The sequence below is a fragment of the Pteropus alecto genome, unplaced genomic scaffold, assembly GCF_000325575.1.
Source record: "Pteropus alecto unplaced genomic scaffold, ASM32557v1 scaffold71, whole genome shotgun sequence".
NCBI classification, from domain to species: Eukaryota; Metazoa; Chordata; class Mammalia; order Chiroptera; family Pteropodidae; genus Pteropus; species Pteropus alecto.
This window is the reverse complement of record NW_006433024.1, coordinates 7,919,607-7,942,324: the sequence shown is the minus strand read 5'-3', so window position 1 is coordinate 7,942,324 and position 22,718 is coordinate 7,919,607.

The window sequence follows — 22,718 nt, the reverse complement described above, 5'->3', positions numbered from 1 at the left end:
ATTTGACACTTGGGCCATTTTTTTAGTGCAGAGTACTCATTTGTGTCAATGCAAATCAGTTACGATTCAACTAGCTTACTATGTGCTAGGTTAAGATGGGTCATACTTGGTCCTGCCCTTAGAGATCTTTCAGTCTATCAAGGTAGACAAATTGGTGGATACTGGGAGATAAATACAGTACGATTTGGGCTACAGAGTACATCCCAATAAGATTACACAAAAGAGAGCAACTAGTTTCTGCAAGGATCAGAGCAGTCTTCTCAGATATTCACAGACATTTTTTAATAGGTTCATGAGAATATATGTTAGGGGAGAGCAGAAAGTAGAAATGAAATGTGATAATCAGGAGAATCACAGAGCAAGAAGACTGTCAAAAATCAAGTAGGAAAGCCTTAAAAGATGAATTTCCTGATATCAAAATTTGCCCAAAGCCAACCCTGTGTTTCTTTAGGAGCTCCTTTAGATCAATAACTGTAATTTTCAATTTCTCCTGGCACTTGACTGTGCAAAAAACTCTGTCAGATAAGTGAGAAAAGACAGAGCCCCCACCGCCACCACCGGTTCAGCTTGTAGCACTCAGGTGCTCTTGAAGCAGCTGCTGAGGATGAGTCACGAAGTATTCCCTGGTGCTTTGTTGCCTGGAAATGTTCTGGAAAAGCATCTCTGTCCATGGCCATGCTATTTTTCAGGAATCTCGTTAGCAGTCTAGTTGGAACTATCCCAAGCTTCACCTCTTGATCACTTACATTCTTGACCTTTAAAGTGAGTTTCAGTCTTAATTTCCAAGGTGAGTTGATGGGTGAGAGGCTCAAACCAGGGACTCTGATGGGTGTCTCTGTTGAGCCCTGCTGTTATTACAGGCTGTTGAGAACAAGGATTAGCAGCAGGCATCCTAAAGGGCACAAGGGAAGATGAGAAGTTGATGTTTAGGGGAGTGGGGGAGGTGGGTAAGTGGGAGAAGAGTGATGATTCTGTGATTTGGAAACAGAGAAAACATTATGACCAATGTATAGTATATGAGGGCTGTTGGTCTTAAACTTGATAAATCTCTTTCATAAACTTCAAGGATGGAGGACAACCTTGCCTTGTTATTTCTTGAACAGTCAGCAGGCATTCATGGAACCGAGAAATCATTTTAAGCACTGTTCATGACCACCAGTTGTGCTTCATGAAGAAATATTTTTAAAAATTTAAACACATTTGAAATCTGAAATTCAGGTGTCAACATTAGAAGCTGTTTTAGTTCCTTTATGCACTTGGAGTTCGGAGGTTTAAGACTTAAAAATTGCAACTGAGACTTTTAGTTTCTTCCTAGGAGATTTACTTCACTGCAGGCGGCTGCCGCCAGGTGAGAGCTGGAACTGGATATTACTATCAGCTGCTCAGCCTGCCTGTTCTCCGGCAGGTGCAGCCGAACACACACCCGCCGCAGCCTGGATCCTCACTGTGCTTACCCATACGTGAAAAACAATGGACAGCAGAAATGAGCCCTATTACTAAATCACAGATCCCCACTGCTACAAGCACAGTTGCAAAACAAGAAAATGTTGAAGTGTTAAGTGATCCATTACCTGTTCAAACTGATGACTGATATTGTTCTTTGATAGCATTTTACTCTTATCTAAAGCCTTTTCCCCACGGTTAGTACTCTGTCTATATTTTGTTAATTTCCCTCACTAGTGCATCATTCATTTAGAGAAAAGCCTTTTTTAGAAGTAACTTAGTTATAGTGTTTTTGACAAGATGCTGTAAATCCATTTTGGAAGAAGGTGGAATGTAAATAATTAGTGGCACTCTGTCTAAGTCAAGCTGTCATTCGTCCAGTTCCGGATTGACAGCTGAAAGCAACTGAGAAACTCTGGGCCTTGGAAGAGGCTCTGGGAAAGACACACAGAGCCAAAGCTGAGTGTGGGGCCTGAACACTGTGCTATGATTCTGTACATGTGGAGCTTTTGAACAGTTGGCAGCTTGCCCCAGCTCCTCTTAGAAGAACATGTTATATACAGTACTATGCATAGGGAGCTGCAGGATCTTGAAGAAGGGCCCTCCTGCCAGACTTGTGGTCTGAGAGAAACTACTGAAGGATGAATAAATAAGTTTGTCAGAGGTGAAGAAGCCTTTTGAAATCATCTATTTGAGTAGGGCAGATTCCTGGAAGGTGGGCCTCTCTTCCTTGCTTAGGACCCATGGCTAACATCTTAATTAATCATGATGCCTCCACTTGCTTTTGCCCATTGAATTCCAACACTTCCTCAGAATCCTTCTGAGCCATCACTCCAGACAGTAACCACGGGGGACAGCATGGAGATGCCTGCTCAGGTCTTCTTTCAGGAAGAGACTTGCTGCCCAGTTGTGAAGAGGATGGTTAGTTAATGGCCTTCAGCTGTTAGATCCTTCAGGGTCAGTCTCGGCTTTTGAGCTGAGGTTGTACTCTTCTTTTGGTGGCTCCTTTTTCAATCCCGGGGTATAAGGGCCCTGCCATTTCTTCCCCGTCTGGGATACCTATAAGTGGCATTCTGTGCTCCAGACCTGCTAGGTGGGCTGGTGGAAATAGCTCCCTCTATCCAGATATTACTTCTTAATGAACCTTTTACATTCCTAACTCTCTATATATCATGTCTGCATCCAGATAACCCCACCCAGCATAACTACTAATCAGCTTGGCAAGAAAGACACACCAACATTTATTGAGTGCTTATATGCCAGAAATTGTTCTAAGTAATCAATATGTATTGTCTTCTTAAATCCTCACACAACCTTATGTGCTAGGAACTATCATTATCTTTATTTTTAAGTTGGAGAAACTGTGGCATAAAGTACATAAATGACTTGCTCAAGGTAAAAAAATTGGGTGGAATCAAGATTCGCATGTCAGCAGGCTGGCTTTAGTGCTCCTAATTGTTTATCTTGGCTAGCTTATTTGTCATCCCTGGACTAGTACACAGTTTAGTCATCTTGTTCTACCACTATTTACGCGGGCAGAATTGCCCAAGTGGTCGACTATTAAGATCTATGTGGGAGAAGATGGGTCCCTTCATTCTCTTTCTGGTATTTGTAGCCCATAGTGTGTTGCCTGGCATGTAATAGAAGCCCAATAATGTTTAGATAATGAATGAACAAAGGAGAACTGAACATCCTAGCGTCCTAACTGAAATTAAGAAACATGGCACAAAGGATAGTGATTACTATGGAGAGGAGATAATGACTATGTATGGGGTAGGTGTGACATGGAGAGAGAGAATTATAGACTGAAAACTATGTGTGAGCTTTTATAATTTTGAGCTCACCCCACTTTCAACATAGCTTTAGCCCCCACTAGTCTGGCTGATGTACTGATGTGGGAGAGAGTATAAAGCAGTTAACTCTGTTTACCTTGTTGTAATCTATACTTTTCCTTAACCAAAACAGAACAATGTTCTTTAAAATTCAATTGGGATATCGGAAGTTAATAAGTATCTCTGAGTGGGAAGTTGATTTTGTGTTTTAAAATGTAGTTAGGAGTCATCCAATTACCTTCTTTCTTATTCTTCTTCTCATCCTCATGCTGACATCCATATTGAGTTGGGAATTGGAGGTACTAGTTAAGATTCAAAAACATCCCTAGAGATCATCCCTGGGTGTCTGCTTAGGGATCAAAGTGCTGGGGCCCTGCTAGTGAAATTAAAGCATGACATGCTCACAGTTTGCATGCTTATATGAATCCACATAGCGTCATAGGTGCATCTTTGAAAATGCAACACCCTTTGAGACTTGTAATAAAAAAGTAGATTTGATTTAGTGGTCCCCCTTTTGTGCTTCTTTTTTTCACTTTTCTTACTGCTGTCTTAGCACATTTGTTTGTCTCTCTTCCAGGACTATAAATTCCCAGTGATAAGGAATTTATCGCATTCACCACTGTTTCTCCAGCTAATTCCTAATCAACTTAAAATCATATACTTCTGTAAACTTTCGCTGAATAGATAAAAAAGAAAAGCTTGAAATAACTGAGGGGGCTTTGGCTCTGGGTCTTGAATCCACTTGTATATTTCACTACCTATGTGAACACAGGCTGCACACTTTTCTGAGTCTCTGTACCATTTTAGGTTAATAAAGGAATACTATTCTTATAAGTTTCTGAGAAGAGTTATTGATAAGCTATATGTATATTTGCCTCATAATAGGGACTTAATATGCATCTTTTCTATCTTTGATAGAAATATTATCTTAAAGATTTACTTTAATTGTATTCTTAATAGCCAAAGACATGGTTTTCCCTTTTTAAGAGCACATAGGAAATCTCCTCTGTCTTTGGCTGTTTATGTTTTGCTTTCTACTGGTTTGTCAATTTCTATCGCTGATATTGAAGCTTTTGTACTAAAGCTCTTCTCCCTATAATGCAAATAACAAGAAATGCTGCAGCTAAATCTAATGGGAGTTAACCAAAAAAAGGAGACTTTCTAATTTGAGATTTGACACCCATTTCAGCTAAGAGTAAGGTTTGGTAAATATTTAAACGTATTAAACTTCTTGAAAAGACTTCTATTGAATTTTATAGAGAAAGATCAAAGCTTTGGGGCTTAAGTTGTGATTCTATACATTTCCTATTTATAATACAGTGAAAACGTCTGAATCTTCTTCTCCTACAGGAAATTTTAAGTAAATCCTCAGTGAACCATTTCCACTAGAGAATTTGTCTTTATTAAAGCAAGGAGACTAGATATTTTAATTCATGATTGAATTTCAGTTTTAAGGCATCTAAATGTTCCGTATTCTAGAACATGAATGATCAATTGGCTAACTGTATTTCACGACTCTGGTTTATATAAAATTCATATAGGGAAGACATTTAACTAGTTTAATATCCTTACAACATAGTTCTGAAAGTACAAATATATCCTAGAATGTATTAGTGATGATAATAATAACAGCGGCAACATTAATTATAACAGCTAATGTTTATTGAGTGCTTAATATATCCTAGGTATTTTGCTAAGGACTTTATATATATTATTTCATTTAAGCTTCAAAACAACTGTGGAAAGTAGGTGCTATTATTATCCCCAAATTATAGATGAGAAAACTGAAATTCAGGAAAATCAATATAACTTGTCTAAAGCCATATTATAACTGGCCTTACTAGAATATTATGGTTCTGATTCACTTTCTATAACAGGCTCTTAACTATTAAGCACTACAGCTAATAGGAAATAGAGGTTGGTATATGAAGGTCTGTTTTAAGGAATATATTTTATCTATGGAGTCATCGAATCTCAGAATTGGAAGAGGCCTTAAGGGTCAACTAAACTAATCATTAATTATTGGTGGAATGAGGTTTATTTATTTAAGGTTTTTGTCAAGTGTACCTGAAATTGGGGAAAGGAAACTGTCCTTGTCATGCATGTGACAACTTGCCGTTTTCTTAAATAATCTCTTTGTGCCTAAGTTGATTTTTAGATGCACAAAATGGTGATAACATTAGCCAACCTATCTCAAAGCATTGCCACGTGAATTGATGGGTATAGAAAGGTTTTGAGAAGCATCATATATAAGGTATTATAATAATAAATGCTTTAACATCTTTACTCTTCAGTGAAATTCCAACTTTACTTTTGATTCAGGTCTAAAAGAAAGCAATGTCCTATCTTATCTCTATATATAATTATAATAAAATGTTGTAAAAAAATTTGTATGCAAGCCTACAACCTAACGTATAATCCTTGTCAATATTTAGAGGCTAACAGCATATTAAGAGGAATGTTAACATGTTAAGATTAAAATATCAAGTAATAATAATTACATATTAATACATTTGGATAATATTTATAGTGTTGAAATAAAAAATAATAATAATTCTCAAAGCTTAAAAGACCAGTGTATGCTGGGTCTAATATTCCTCCTAGGTAATTAAATTGAACACAGATAGAGACTGGGGATGGTTATATTTCTACTAACCCTGAAATACATATCAAAGGACAGAGCAATATTAAATTTCAGGCATAATAATTCAAGTGTATGAAAATACCTGAATCCTGAGTATCTGTCTCTCCTTGTAATAAATGACCACATTAAAAAGGATATGGACATTTCTGACAGATGCGAAAGTCACTAAGTCTTCAAAGAAAACTCATCCCTTCCCCCAAACAGGTGAGTCAGTAGCATCAACATTTTCAAATGTCAGCTGCTGGATTCCTATTTAATTCTTCTTGGTACAAAACTGTACCGATTTATTCATTCAAAAAGTCATTGTTTTTTTTGAGTATCTGTATATTATACCAGGCACCATGGCAGGCTTCAAGGGGTGCCAGAGATAAATAATAGACAGGATTTTCCCTAGAGTCCATAGCCCAGTGCAACAGATAGACACACACAGAAATTAACTTCATATAGAAAAGTTACTAATGGTGGCATTGTCCTTGAAGAATGGTAGGATCAGGAAGAGCAGGTTACATGGAAAAGGTGTTCTCCTGTGTGAGAACATAACATGCACACAGAGGGACAGAGGTCACAGAATTTTGGGAAAGCATTTGGGAATAATTCTGTTTTACTACTGAAGGATTTTGAAGGGCACTAAAGGGAGATAAAGCTTAAAAGGGATTAGAATCATACCATGGAGGACCTTGGATGATGGACTAATTATTTTATTGCTAATGGGAGCCTTGGTGGTGGCTTTGAGCCAAGGCTGGAGGTATAATTTAGGAAGGGCCCTAGAATGATTATTTATAGTGTGTGTTTTCACAGTTGACTACCTTCCTTGAAACTTGCATATTCTTATTCTCTTCTAGTCTTCCTCCTACTTTGTGGGTTGTGGCTTCTCTATCTCTTTCACAGTCTTTCTCCCTCTTCTTCCCTCTGTCACTGACTCTCTTTATGCTACAAGGCTCTCCTATGGTGAGCTCACGCATACTTAGACACGAAAGACTCCCAAGTCTTTATCTTCAGGCCAGTGTACTATGTTCAGCTTCAGAATCATGTTTCTAACATCCTCTAAAATTCTCTCCCTGGATGGACATTGTTAAGAGCTTACCCATCCCTCTCCTCTTCCCAATTCATATGTTGGAGTCCCAACAACAGTACCTCTGAATGTGACTATATTTGGAGATACATTCTTTAAAGAGGTAATTAAATTTAATGAAATCATTTGGATGGGTCCTAATCCAGTATGTATGGTGTCCTTATTAGGAAAGTAGATCAGGACACAGACACACATAGAGGGAAGACCATGTGAAGACACAAAAAGAAGATGTCATCTACAAGCTAAGGAGAGAGGCCTCAGAAGAAACCAACCTGGCAGACACCTTGATATTGGACTCTTACCTTCCAGAATTGTGAGAAAATTAATTTTTGTTGTTTAAGCTGCTCAATAAATCTATGGTACTTTGTTATGGCAGTCCTAACATAGACATCTGACATGTGACATATATAAAATGAAACCCTGCCATTGCCTCCCTCCCAAGCACTGAAAACCAGAAGACCCTTAGAGGATATGAAGTTCAAAGTCTTAGGGCCAGTAGAACGCTCTCTGAAGCATTTATCAAGACAGCCAAATTTGAGAAGGGTATTATGATTAACTGGAAATAGTATTGGATTGGAAATTAGGATTTATTGCCAGGCAATGAAAAAACTAGATAGATAGATAGATAAACAACTAGAAAAAATAATTAAGTCACCTGAATTCCTACCACATTTGTATATATATTTCCCAACTTTCTGCCATGTACACAGTATGCATTTTTATGGCAAACATGATATGTTTCTATCATAACTATTTTTTAATATGATTTTTTACTCATCAATGTACTGTGAATATATCTCTTTTTCAGTATATATGTGTGTGTGTATATATATATATACACACAGACACAAGATTTATCTCCAAGCCAATATCTTCTCTTGCTTGAATTACTGCTGTAGGCTCTTACCAGTTTTATCCATTTTTTTTTTGCTTTCCTGTAATCATTTAGAATCATAGTATTATTAAAAATAATGATAGTATAATAATCTAGATCCCTAAACTCCTTCTCTTAACTCTTCATTCATTTGGCTATCTATTGCATTTTAAATAAAATCTACACTTCTTACCATCTCCTCAGTGTACTTTCATCAAAAGTAAAGTTGGAATTTCTCAATCTACTTCATGGGGAGCAACATCTTCTGGGTCGCTCTTTATCACATTCCTCTGTTTCATTACTTCAGAGCACTTTACACTCGCTGAAATGACCTTGTTTGACTTCTGTCTGCCTCGACTAGAATATCTTCTCCATGAAGGCCATGCATGACTTTGAGGGTCTTGCTTATAGCATTCAGAAGAGTACCTAGCACCTACCCTGCACTTAATGCACATATAGCTAATGAATAAATGAATAAAACTCACTCTTCACTGTGGAATTAACATTTTCCTTTAAATATTTCATAGATTTTTAAATAATATTTTTTATTTTTCCATTATAGTTGCCATACAATATTACATTAGTTTCAGGTGTACAACATAGTGATTAGACATGTATATGTCTCACAAAGTGATCACCCTAGTAGATCCAGTACCTATCTTAATAGGGAGATATTTCATGCATGTAGAGAAGAAGGGAGTGTACTCTAACAAATGCCTTTAAACCCATCAATTAGCTTTATACTTTTGGCGCCATTTTTGTTTTTCATTGAGATCTTTTCTATGTTAAGAGATTAAATATTATAGTTTAGTTGACAGCCTCTATGTACCTCTTTTGATCCCGTTCTCTTTTTTCTCTTTAGAGGAAACCACTTTCATGAAATCAATCTTTGGTACCAGGGCACTGGAATAATTTATTTTATAAGTAAGACTATGAGTAGCCCTCAATTTCTGAAGAGCTTGCAATTTACATAAACTTAATTTCTTATGGCAGAAGAAGGATCATGCCCCAATTCAAGAACTCTTAAGATGAACTGGCAAAAAACCTCTGACTCCTTCCATGCTTTTCTTCTTCATTCTTCAGAATGGGCTTTATTCGGTGACCTGGTCGTAGTACCAGCTTGACAACCGTTCTTCAGATGCCCCTCTAGATAGAGCTGGGAAGTTCCTAACTACCAGCATCTAACTGGCACTGATCAGTCCACTTATTCTTGCCACCAGGGAAAAGGAGCATGAGAGTCTGGACTTACACATTTGCTCACTAGGTGGGTTTGGGCACATCACTTAATCTTTTAGCCGGAGAGACAGTTTCCTTATTTCCTAAGTAGGAATGGTGACTTTTGCCCTCTATACTAAATGAAAGTATTAAATCTGATACATGGTTTAATTCGAGCATTCTAGCCTCCTCTCTTTGCATATTGTATGCCTCTAATTGGGTGCATCTGGTTATAAGTGCCTTATTTGGGTTCTTAGAACTTATAGAAATAAATGTCCCAGCACCCTGTGAATTGTGAGTTATGTAGTCAGGTGGATGCTGAATCATGTCTTTGACAAAGATTATTTGCCTCTCAATACCGTCTTCCTTGTATCCAAGCCAGTTTGTTTCAGGGCAGCAGTATGCCCAGCCCTAAGCAATAAACCATGACTGGGCTGATCTAGTCTTGCTAATGCTGTTACTCTGCCAAACACTAGAGCTCACATCTTCCCTTACAGCTCAGTATAGGTACTATAAGCCAGTTTCAACCAGTAGAACATACAGTAAAGTCATTGGCAGAGAGGTGGGGAGGTTTCCTAGGAGAGAGAACTTGAGTGTCCTTCATAGCTTCACTGAACAACTGAACCACCCTGCCACTGCTGACTCCAGACTTCTTGTTGTTGAGAACTAAAAGCCCCTATTTATTGAACCCACTTTTTAAAAATTTGCACCTAAAAGCATCCCTTCCTGAAATAAAGGCTTAGAGTAGAGCCTTTTCCTCAGAGTGTCCATATTAGTTTTTACTGTAACTATAACAAAATACCGCAAACTCAGAAGCTTAAACAAAACAAACTTATTATCTTCCTGTTCTAGAGGTCAGAAGTCTGAAATGGATCTCACTGGGCTAAAGTCATGGTGTTGACTGGGCTATGGTCCTTCCTGGGGACTCAGGAAGAATGGTTCCTTGTTTTCCCCAGCTTCTCCAGAAGATACCCACATTCCTTAACTTGTGACCCCCCTTCCTCTTTCTTCAGTAAGTCAGCAAAAACTTTATCTCTGTGCCTTCCTTTCACAGTCATAAGTTCCTCTGACTGACTTCTTTAGCTTTCTTCTTCTCCTTTGAAGGACCCTTATGAGTACATTTCACTCACTTGGATAATCTAAGATCATCTCCTCATTTCAAGGTCAACTAATTTGAAATCTTAATTTCAACTGCAATCTTAATTCCCCTCTGACAGGTAACGTAACTTATTCACAGGTTCCGGGAATCAAATGTGGACGTCTTGCGGGGCAGAACATTATTTTGCCTGCCTTAGAGCCCAGCACGGCACTCTGCCGTGGAGCAGCAACAGCAACAGCAGGAGCAGCAGCGGCGATGAAACTGCTGCCTCGCTTGGTGTCTCAGTGTGGTAGGAGAGGTGATCTGGACTGAGTCTTGTTCTCGGCTCTGCCACTGAATTGGACCATCTACTTTCCATCTCTGGGTTTCATTCTGCTCATCTCATAAAGGGAAAAACAGTCCTGGACCAATAATTTTCCATTTTTATTTTTTACTAGCAAATCCTCTTTGAATAAAGTAGAAAAACATAAAGCCTTCAGGTTAGAGTGATAGGGCAGTTTATACAAAAAGGGTCCAATTCCTCCTTCTCCTCTGTATCCACACACTTTGCCATTGTACTTGGTTGAATAGTGCTCCCTCCAAATTCATGTTCACCCGGAAGCTTTGAATGTGACCTCATTTGGAAATAGGTCTTCGCAGATGAATTTAGTTAAAACGAGGTCATACAGGATTAGAGTGGATACTAAAACAATGACTAGTGGTTTTATGTGAAGAGGAAACAGGTACACAGACACAGGGAGAACACCATGTGACAGTGGAGGCAGAGACCGGAGAGAAGTGTCCATAAGCTGAGAAACATCAAGGACTGCCAGAAACCACCATAAGCGAGGAGGGAGGCATGGGACAGATTTTCCTTCCAAGTACACAGAAGGAATAAACCCTACTATTACCTTGATTTCAGACTTCTAGGCTCCAGAACTGTGAGAAAATAAATTTCTGTTGTTTTAAGTTTCTGATACTTGTTACAGCAGCCCTGCGACAGCCATGAAACATGGCAGTGCCCTCTCACTCTGATGTGGGGTTCAGCCGTGTGACTTGCTCTGGCCATTCAGGTGTAGGCAAATGTGATGCAAGCAGATGCTTGAAAAAATTACTCGTGCATGATTGGGTTTATCTTTGCTTTTGTGTCTCTTCTCTTGTGAAAAACATGTCCAGGCTTAATTGCTGGAGGATAAAGGAATATTATGCAGAGCCAAGTTGCCAGGTCTTCCTAGATAAACCAACAACCATCCCTCACCCAAACATGTGAATGAGCCCAGTCAAGATCAGTAGGACTACCCAGCCGAAATCCAGTTGATTTCAGACATCTGATCCACAAATGCTTTTGTGTGTGTGTGTATGTGTGTGTGCCATTAGGGCTTTGTGATTATTTGTTACTCAGCATTCTTGTGGCAGTAAATAATTGCTACAGAGAATGATAAGGATGAAGTGATTGGTGATTGGGACAACTGAGGCACTTCTGTGGAACCCAGATAGCAAACCCCTGCAGTGAATAGGTTTTGAGCTCTCATCAGTTTATAATGCAGTTTATATCACATACTGTTTTGAATGTCATGTTTTTAGGAGGCCACTTTTAGACACAGACAAATTTAGCTTAGGATCATGGTTCTACCATTTACTGACTATAAACTGCACACAAGTGATTTAACCTTACTGAGCCTCAGTTTTCTTACCCCTAAAGTGGAGGAGAATAATGCCTAAGTCACATCTATTTGAGGAACTAAATAAGATGGTGAATCAGTACTTAGCCCAATTCCTCTCTAACCACTCCTTAGAATATAGACTGAAAAGCACATATTTCCCTTAACAGAGTAATACACTGAAAGTGGCTTTTTCCCTCTGTCCTTAACACATCACAGATATGCTGCAAATCTCCATTGACTGACTGTGAAAGTACCAAATGTATATATTTACATGTATGTATATATACAAAGGTATATTTACCAATTTTTTTCAATATCCCTGTAATAAATAATTTTTCCTCAGTTTTAAATGAAGAAGTGGAGCTTCTGAGAGATACAGTGATTTGTTTATAATCACATATCTTTAAACTGCTGATTCATCTCTGTTTAAACAAAGTCCAGGAGCTTTCCACTATATGTTTTGCCTTTTCTGGATTTTCAGATGAAAGATAGTTTAGAGGTGCCAGCCGGTAGATGACTTTGAAATAAAGCTGAAGATAAGTTATTTTACTTTGTCTTTCATGACCTGAAGAATTTCATCCCTTTGACGTCTCAGCAGTTAGGATTCTGCTGAAAAAGGAGCAAGGAGAGTGAACTTTGGGAAGGTGACCGCTGGGTGGCAGTGATGCATACCCATAGCTCAAGCAACTGTTCTGTGAGCCAGCCAGCCACTTGGCTCGAGGTGGTAGATAACCTTGTGTACCACTCTGTCGCTCATCAGCATCAAATCACATGGGAAGGGCGAGGCTCTGGTGCTCTCATGCAGAACATTAGTAACATAAGTGGATGGGAAACCTAAGAACTGAAAATGCCACCCTAGCCTCCAGCCCCTAGATATGAGACAGACTCACCGATTCCAAGGCTCCTTCCACCATATGAAGGACGAAGATTAACTGTTCTGGACCGTCTGGGGATCACTTTCCCACTCATGCCTGTGAATCCTTTTTATTTTGAAATAAGACGAAGCTATGAAGGAAAACAGGGGTTTAACCATTTGGAAACGTAGTCTCCCTTCAAATTGGTGTCTCTGTTTTCCCATCCTTCCCATCCTTGAGTGCATTCAGACCGGTCATTCTTTGCCAGGGACAGCGGTCTTCCTCAGTACAGCTGAACCTGAGCTGCACACTCTATGCAGATTATGCATGTGTGGGGTGTCATCAGGCACTTTCCCCTCTCCACGCTCATTCCTGCAGAGGGGCTGGTGTTTACTATAAGAGCCTTTGAGGGGAGGCCCAGCGTGCTGGCTGAACCTTCCAGCCACAGCCTGACTGCTTTATGCTTCTCATTTAAGGCCTCCCTTCCTGATTATAAGGCCTTAGCAACAAAATAAAATAATTTTCCAATTGGCCAGTATTTGGGATTGTTTGATTTGGTGAGTTCAGTTAATGTAACCCAGTGTTTCAGCCTATTCTACAAACAGTAGTTTTCTTGGGAGATGTTTTGTGTGTGGCGGCAAAAGGAGTCCATTGTCAAGTATATTTGGAATTTGCTCTGTTGCCAGTAGTAGGTATTTTGTGTTGTTGCTTCTGGACTTCTCAAAACCTTTAACTTGTTTTTATGCAATGGGACTCTTTTAGAAGGAGATACAGTATGAGTGACCACAGAGCAACCACTCCAACTTCACCATTGTTTTTTTTTTTTTTTTTTTTTGCTTTTTTTTCTTTTTTATCATAAAAGTTAGTAATATTTCCCAGGATACCAGGATTTCCCTTAGAGGGTATAAGAAATATTGGCCTATCTTATTGCTTATCGTATCATTTCTCTATTGCTGCATAATAAACCACTCCAAACTTAGTGGCATAAAAGAGCAACCATTATATTACACTCGAGATTCTATAGATGAGGAGTTTATAAAGGGCACATTAGGGATAAGTTGTCTCTGTTTCATGATGTCTGGATGCTCATCTGGAAAGACTCCAAAGCTTGAGGTGACTTCAAGGCTGGAATCATCTGCAGCCTCCTTTGCATGTCAGGAGGGGCTGGAATCTCTGCTGGATCTGTTGGTCACAGCTCCATGTGACAGTTGGGCTTCCTTACAGCATGGTGGCTGTGTTCTAAGAGTGAGCCTCCCAGAAGTCCCAGGCAGAAGTTGTATCACCTTTTATGCTGTCGCCTTGGAAGCCATATAGTGATATTTCTTTTATGGTCACAAATCTACCCAGATTCAAGAAAAAAAGAAGATGTCTCACCTCTCAATGGCAAAGAGTCAGCATCACATTGCAAGAAAACCATGGGGGATGGAAGTTATTATTGTGACAGTTTTGGGAATATACAATCTGGTGCACTTATCAACACTTTATCTTCAGAGAGCCATTGATGAACAAGTGAAGGAATTAACATCTCTATAATATCAAGCATTCCCTATATGTAGTTAGATCTTGAAGGATATTATAGAATGTTAACTCTAGAAGGGAGGTTGTTATACCACTCTCCATGTGGTATAACATTCATTTCTGAAAGGAGGTTGTGTAGCCAAGACCCGAGGATATCAAAATATTTAAAGTTTTAAACTTGTTTTTAAGGCACTTACAGTTTATCAAGGGAGGCAAATTTTAAAGAAAATAAACAAAATTATAGAAGTAGTACTTTGGAGTTCGGCAAAGAAGGTTTCAAAGACATAGTGAAGTATGAACTGGGATTTGAAGGATAAAAGAAATTCAAGAGACAGCATGCAGTGGAGAAAGGCATTTCAGTCTGCTGAGACTGTGAACACAGGAGTCCAGAGAGTGAATCTGCATGCTGTATTTCAGTAAATCTAAGTGATTTATAAATGAAGTGCAAGGTGGAGAGTAAAAGGAATAACTGATCAGTGCCTGTCTATCATCATACCAAAGAATCTGAATTTTATACTGTAGCCCAATGAAAATCATGCAAGGATTTTGAACAGAGTAGTGACAAGATCAGGTTTCAGTTTTAAAAAGGGTCCTCTGTCACAATGTGGAGGATAGACCAGAGATCTGGAGTGGCCAGAGTGAAGGACACTGGTTAGGAGGCAATTGTGATCCAGAGAAGAAATGACAAACCCCTGAATTAGGAAGCTGGCAGTAAGAATGAAGTGAAAGGAAAGGATTTGAATAATACTTAAGACCATGCAGAAATTAATGTATGTGAAGCACTGGGGATGAAGACTGGCCCAAAAAAGTGTAAGCTACTGTTGTTATTCTTAGTTTTTTAGGATCCATATCCCCTGAGTAACCAGTTGTAGGGATGAGGAAAAGAGTGTGTCTAAGATGATTTGGTGACCAGGTGCAGTTGGTGCCATTTCCTAATATACGGGACAAAGGAAAGCAAGCCAGTTTGAGGAGATATAAACAATGAGTCCAGTTTTGAACCTGCAAATTTTTAGGTGTTTCTGTAATCCTGCAGAGATAAGTATTGATAGTTTGTCAGAAATCTAGTCTGGAGCAAAAGAGCAAGGTCTGGGCTTGAATAAAGATTTTGTGATCATTATTGAATGCCAATGGAAATTGTAACAAAGCACATTTCATTAATCAAACACTTTACGACACTTGTCTTATCCCACCTCATTCTTTCCACCATTCTGTATGTGCTGTAGAGGCACTTTATTTTCTCAATATATATTTTTAAAACACACTTTTGATATACCTCTTAAAATATGAAAATATTATTTAGAAGGAATTTTGGCATAATTTTAAACTTAACAGACTTGAATATGAAGAACCATAAATTCATTTTAGTAGAATCCTACTACCCTTTGAAAAAGAAAAATGGAACCTAGATTTCATATTTTCATGAATTATTTAAATTCTAGGCTCTGATTACTTTGGTTACATCGCTTTGGTTTTAAGGACATTTTATTAAACTATTACTTTTGCTTTGTTAATATAAATTGTCCTTTGCTAAAGAATTCTATCCTAGCTAATCAATGAAATACTGTGGGGGCTAATGCTAGGGATGAATAGATGAGGTGACAAACCTAGGTTTCAGAATTATCTTTGACTTAAAGTGTCTGCAAGGTCTGCCACTGGCTTAAGCAGAAGGAAGAGAATTAGTCTCTGCTTTGGGATAAGGCTGAATTGGCAAATAATATGGTACTGTGCTAATAGGAGGGCAGCATTGCCCAAAGCCTGATCTAAAGGGGAGACTATTCAGTGAAAAATGTCCATATCAAATAATTTTGGAAAATGCTTGGTTAAATTAAATTCAATAGATATTTTTTTATTTTGCAGGACTTCTCAGAACCCTCGCTATGCTAATATGCATTCTAACTCTGAAAGAGGAGCAACATTTTCCAAACTTAACTTAATCATAACCCATTCTCTATACAGAGAAATATTGCCACCCATGTGACAAACTCTGGGAAATGCTGATTTAGCTATTTCAGTTGACTCATTTAATTTTAGCTAATGGTATGATAAACTGAGCTTACTGCTCTTTCATCCCACCAAAACCACAACGTATAGATAAAGGTAGGAGATAATCCTACTATGCTTTATACTGTTTAGGCTATTTATTTATCAGACATTTATATGATGCTTACTATGTGCCAGACATGTAATAACATGCTATTAATGGATGAGGAAACTAAAACAAGAAAGGCTTTGTAACGTGTCAAAATTGTCACAGCTGGCAAGTAACAGAGCGAGGGTCCAAACCCAGGTTGTCTGTCTCCAGAATCTGTACACTCTCCTGCCACAGCTGGGAAAGTGCCTCCAGTGCTTTCCATGTTGAAAGCCACATTTAGCCACCCTACTGAAACCAAAGTAGGAACAGCATCAAGTAAGATGTGGCATTGATGCTCAACAGAGAATGAGAGCACACCAGTGGCAAAACATACCTACCTACAGTTAGTCTTTAGTTTAATATCAAATTGCAGTGGGAAAGTTTCCAAGAATCTCTAAGGGAACAGCTAATTTTTACGGTGTTTGAAGGAACACTAAAAATATTTCTAGGGTGTGAATAAAAAGAGCAGTAGCTTCTAAGAGGCATGTTTGTGTGATTGTAGTCAACAAACTCCTAAGCATCCTTAGCATATTAACTAACAGCTAACATTTTTGGCCTTTTCTGTTTTTCAGACAGCTTTCAGTTGAGAAGTAAAGTCACCCTGAATTATGCTCCATTTCTTTCAGACAGATAGGAGAGTTGGACATGGGTTAAATGCCATGGTTATCTTTCTAGCAGGCATTACTTCTCAGAAGTGCTAAAGGCATGTATACCCTTAGACTCTGTAAGTCGTTCCAAGAATTTAAGACAGTTTGAAGATGTTCAAGGCTATTCAGTGCATTATTGGCTTTAACGAAAAAAAATTTGGAAAAAATATTTGTGTCTAACAACTGGTTACAGAAATTATTGTAAAGAAATTAATAAAGAAGAAACTTTGCAGCCACCGAAAATGATATTGTAGAAGGATGGATGTGCAAAGCGGTCATGACAAATTTAAAAAAATCTGAAGTTTCAAACATATGCACAATTGAACACACACACACACACACATTTAATATAGAAGGCCATATTAAATTCCTAATTTCTCTAGAGCAGTCTATTCAATAGATTTTCCTATAATGATGGAAGTATTTTATACATTTATTGCCTGATACAGTAGCCACTAGCCACATGTAGCTATTGATCACAGTTAGTGTAACTGTGGATTGGGTTTTTAATTTAATTATAATTAATTTAAATTTAAATAGCCATGTAGGGCAAGGGTTTATGTTATTGGACTGCCTGATTCTAGAGGGTAGAAGAATAAGTATGTTAACTTTCTTCCTGTTGTGCATTTGTATTTTTAAAATTTTTGTAAGAATTTGTATCTTTGTTTTTTAAAAATAAAAATGTGGGCTGTCTATAAAAATGAATTTTCAGTCTGATGGGGTTAGGAAAAAAGAAGCAAGGATTTACGAGGTCAGGGGGATAGAGTTAGGAATCCCACAGGATAGAAGTTTGAAGGATATTTGAGGGTGTTCCAGCAAATAACACCCTTCTCCTGTATCTGAGTTCTGAACCAAATTAGAAATCAGAGAAAAGACTAAACAAATAGAGGCAAAACATTATCTTTATTATGGATAAAGCTGATATTGCAAGATGTGGCTGATATCTATGTACTAGTGGACTTCCTAAAAATAAACTCCTTGGTAGAGAGACTTACCACTCAGTCACAGGCAGCGCTGGCCCCCTGCAGCCCTATTTGCAGGGATGGGACCCTTACAACTGTATTTACTGCATGGCAGAGGGGGATACATATTCTCTGCCTGTGGACCACCTCCAAAGTAAGAGAGGAGAAGAGGGACCACACTACAAATGTTCAAATATATACCTCTCTCTCTTCCACTCTGGGGAATAAGTGATGGGGCAAAAGGAGTTCAGAGATGTTAAGCTAGTGGATCTCCCATCACATGAAAGGCAATATCAGGCGTGCGACGAACATTTCCGACCGCCTGCCCCACTCCCCACACCGACATCAACTTTTTAGGGTAGAGGGCGTGAGGAAGTTTCCTGATGCATTTCATAGATTAAATGAGACCATGGCCAAAGAACAACATTGCTTTGTCCAAGAGAGAATGATTGAAAGACAGATTCCTCCTTTTCCAAAGATTACTTATTATTTTTTGGAGTTATAAAATAAATTTTAATCTACCAAATTTAAACTTCTTAAAATAAGCAAAGTTGCCCTGCCAGTGTGACATGGCAGCACATAAAACTCTGCCAAATAAATAGGTAATGGATCCAAATTAATAGCTATAACATTTCTAGAAGAAAATGTAGAGAAAAAATTTTGACCTTGTGTTAGGCAAAGATTTCTTACATAAGTCACATAAGCAAGGTGTGAGAGGAAAAAAAATAGAAAATTTGACTTCATGAAAATTAAAAATGTTTGCTCTTCAAAGGTTGCATTAAAACATTTTAAAAAGCAAGCCACAGACCGGGAGAAAATATTTTCAAATATATATTGGATAAAGAACAAGTATCCAAAATATATAAAGAATTCTTATGATAATAATAATAAAAGTGGGCAAAATATATAAATAGCTACTTTCCTAAAGAAGCATGTCAAAGCAAATAAGGATCTACATCATTAGTTAATAGGGAAATGCAGTGTATAGCCACAGTGAAATACCACAGCATGCTTACTTGGAATGGCTAAAATGAAAAAGACATGATACTAAGTATTGATGAGAATGAGAGGAAACTGGAGCTCTTATTCACTGCTGCTAAGACTGTAAAATGGTACGATCACTTTGGAAAACGGTTTGACAGTTGCTTAAAAAGGTAATTGTACCCTTATATATGCATACACTTACCTAGATATTTACTCAGAAGAAATGAAAACGTATGTTTACACAATGGCTTGTATGCAGATATTCATAGCAGAATTATTTATATTAGCCTCAAACTGGAAACTCTCCAAATGTCCATCAACTGGTGAATGGATAAACAAAATGTAATATATACATACAATTGAATACTATCTAGGCATAAAAGGAATAAACTAGTGATACATACAAGTCTGTAAAATGGGAATACAGGATTTTACCCTATGTTTCCCACTGGATTATTGCAAGGATCAAATGAGGCACTGTGAGTGCAAACATTCTGTAAATGGCAAAACACTGAATAATCTGTCTTTATACACTTTCAATAGTCATTTAATAAGTGAAAGCACCAAACAGGTATCTATCAAGCCTCATTTTGTTCCTTAAAATTTGGATAGCATCTGGGATGAGGACCAAATAAATCCCTGCAGACTTCAAGGTTTACATGAAACCATTCAGCAACTGGGACAGGAGGAATTTAACCACCCATAAAAATGACTTTATTTTGAGAAATTAGGCCAAACATTTCACTTCTGCAAAACTGATGTGCGAATTGTGTTGCCTAAGGTGTCCTCTGTTCTCAAATCTTACAGACGCCAGGTGCCAAGTTCCTCTGAAATAGTTCCTAAAGGACAGGGATCTGAATGCAGGACTAGTAGAAAATGTTTTCAGTGGAGAAAGCAGTAGATGGGAGCTTTCGGGGGCAGCTCTTTTAGAGATTTCAAGGGACTGTAATACTTTTTAAATTTCAAGTTAACAGAAACCAACTGGGTCTCACCTATGAAAAGACAGGGAATTTATTTTAAAGAACAGGGTTATCTCTTGGAACTCAAAGCAATAATGCAACCAAACCTCAGGAAGTGACTGGACGCAGAAGTGTAAAAGCCACGTGGCTTCTCTGGATTTTATTTTAGACTCTCTGTGTGTTTGTTTCATGCCTTGCTTGTTCTCTCTTTCTATGGAGTGGTTCTCTCTACATCCCTGATCTATGATGGAGAGAAATGGTCATGCTTCACCTCTGGATTTCTGTTTGAGGCCTCAACTAACTTGACTTTTTGTTTTAATTCCAAATGTCCAGGGATAAAACTATGCATCAAATGCCTACTCTGGTTCAATCAAATGTAGTTACTGATTCCAAAGTTATTCCAGGAAGGCATTTCAGTGAGTTAGAGAGGATGTATTTCCCTGAGGAAGAAGTTAGGGGTCATTGACTTATTTATGTATGGGGCAGATACTCCAAAAGATGTCCATGATAGTTTTTAAAGAAAAGATGTGCTTATTGCTTAAGAGTTTATGGCTGTAGTGTTTGTGTATAAAGCTTGGGTTAGGGAAATAAGGTGGCCCTATTCCATCTTTGAGAGTTTTATCTCAGAGATGTTGACCTTTCTCGTGCCCTTCATCCTGGATCTGTGTTTTCACAGTCTATGTCCTCTCTAGTGTGGATTATTGAGGATCATATATGGAAATGGTGACTAATGAGTGTCAAATGTCAGTAAATGGCTAATATGATACATAGTTATAGAATATTCTCTTGAAAAAAAATGTATACATTGCCAATTTTTCCCCCTAGATCTAATGAAAATCTTTCTAGTGAAGTGAGTTCTCAGAGCATTGCACCTTCTATAAATTCTTGTCCATTCATAAGTACATCAGAAATCTATGGAATTGAAAGAAATACTTGTTTGTTTGTTTGTTTGTTTGTTTGTTTAATTTACTCTTGTCCTATGTCCCTAGAATGCTACTGGGCACACAGCAGCTATCCCACAAATATTTGCTGAAGTGACTTCTCTGATAGGAGTCCCAGATGGAATCATAAGAAAGAGTTGTGTGGTTGGGAGTGAGTGATCTGGGAAAGAATCCTTTAATAGAAAAGCTGGAAAGGAACTTAGCTTCTAAACTAATGTGGTAGGCTGAATAATGAACCCCCACCATGTATGTTCATGTCCTAATTTTTTGGAACCTGTAAATGTTCCAAATTTACAGGTTTGTGGTAGGCTGAATAATGAACCCCCACCATGTATGTTCATGTCCTAATTTTTTGGAACCTTAAATGGCAAAAGAAAATTTTTGAATGTGATTAAGTTAAGGATCTTGAAATGGGGTGATTATCTGCATTTTCTTGTGGGCTGAATATAACCATCATACTTCTTATAAGAGGGAAGCAGAAGCACTCAGAGTCAGAAGAGAGGCAATATGACAGAAGCAGAGTTGAAGTGATGTGCTTTGGAGAAGGAAGAAGGGGCCACAAGCCAAGGAAAATAGGCATCCACCAGAAGGTGACAAAGGCAAGGGAACAGACTCTTTCTTCCCTCAGAGCCTCCAGAAGGAACCAGCCCTTCTAACACCTTGACTTTAGCCAAGAGAAATTAATACAACGGGAGATCCCAAACTGAAAGTCACGGGCAAAATCTAGCTAGCATATGTTTTATTTGGCCAGCATAGTATTTTGAGAAAGAAAAAGAAATAAGCCAACCTTTAATAGTTGGTATGTTCCACATAAATATCTGGATTTCTGGTTTCTGATTAAAAACAAAACAAAAACAAAAATAAAACCTAGAGAGCTAGAAATACAGGATCTGCACATTCCTGTGTGGTGACCATGCCCTGAATCTGTGTTGCAGCTCCTCCCGTTCTGGGGATTCATTCTTGTTAACTGCAGTCTCCTCCACTCCTTCTTGCATCTCTGAGGCTGAATTAGCAAGGTAAGATTGCACTTTGTCCTCCTTTAGTAGAGAACTATAACTCTGTACTCATATCACAGATAGGCTAAGAGGGCTCTCTATACTTTAAGAAAAAAAGTTGTGATAAATGTACCATACTAATGTAAGATGTCAATAAAAGTGAAAACTGGGTGTGGGGTACTATGTTTGTGACTTTTTTGGTAAATCTTAAATTATTCTTAAATTAAAATTTTACTAAATGACATCAAGCACATTTCTTTATGAAAGTGGATAATATTAATATGTATTGAACATGAAAGCAAAGTGCTTCTTTGTTGAAAGAATACTCCTTAATCTGTTTCTCTCATTGTATTACTCTCTGGGTCTCTCTGAGCTTGAATTTGTGACCTCCAGATATTTTTATTTTACAGCTGAGGATTCTGAGGCCCAGAGAGGTGAAGTAACTTGCCTAGGATTACAGAGCTAGTCAGGGAGGTGCTATGAGTAGAACCCAGGCCTCCTGATTTATTTCTAATCTAATCCCCTCTTTTCTTTCCTGCTATTGTGGAAAGTAATGGCAATAGAGAGGTCATAACAAGGTCAACATTTTGGAATGCAGTGGAATTCTCACCTACCTTTCTAGAATCCTCTATTGGAGGAGAAAAGCAGCACCAGACTCAGAGCAGCCTGCTTGCTTGCCTTTTGTCTTTTTTTTTTTTTTTTTAACTTCCCTCATTTATATTTCATATCTAGTGCATAGGGAAAACATTTGACATTTATCCAAATACCAAATGTACTTTGGATTTCATCACTTACATATTAGCAAATTCCAGCTACGCACGAGAACATTTCCTCTGAAAAACAAGAACCTCGGAGTTTGACTAGGTCTGAGCCACGGCCCCATGATCCGAGCAAGAGTGGCTGTG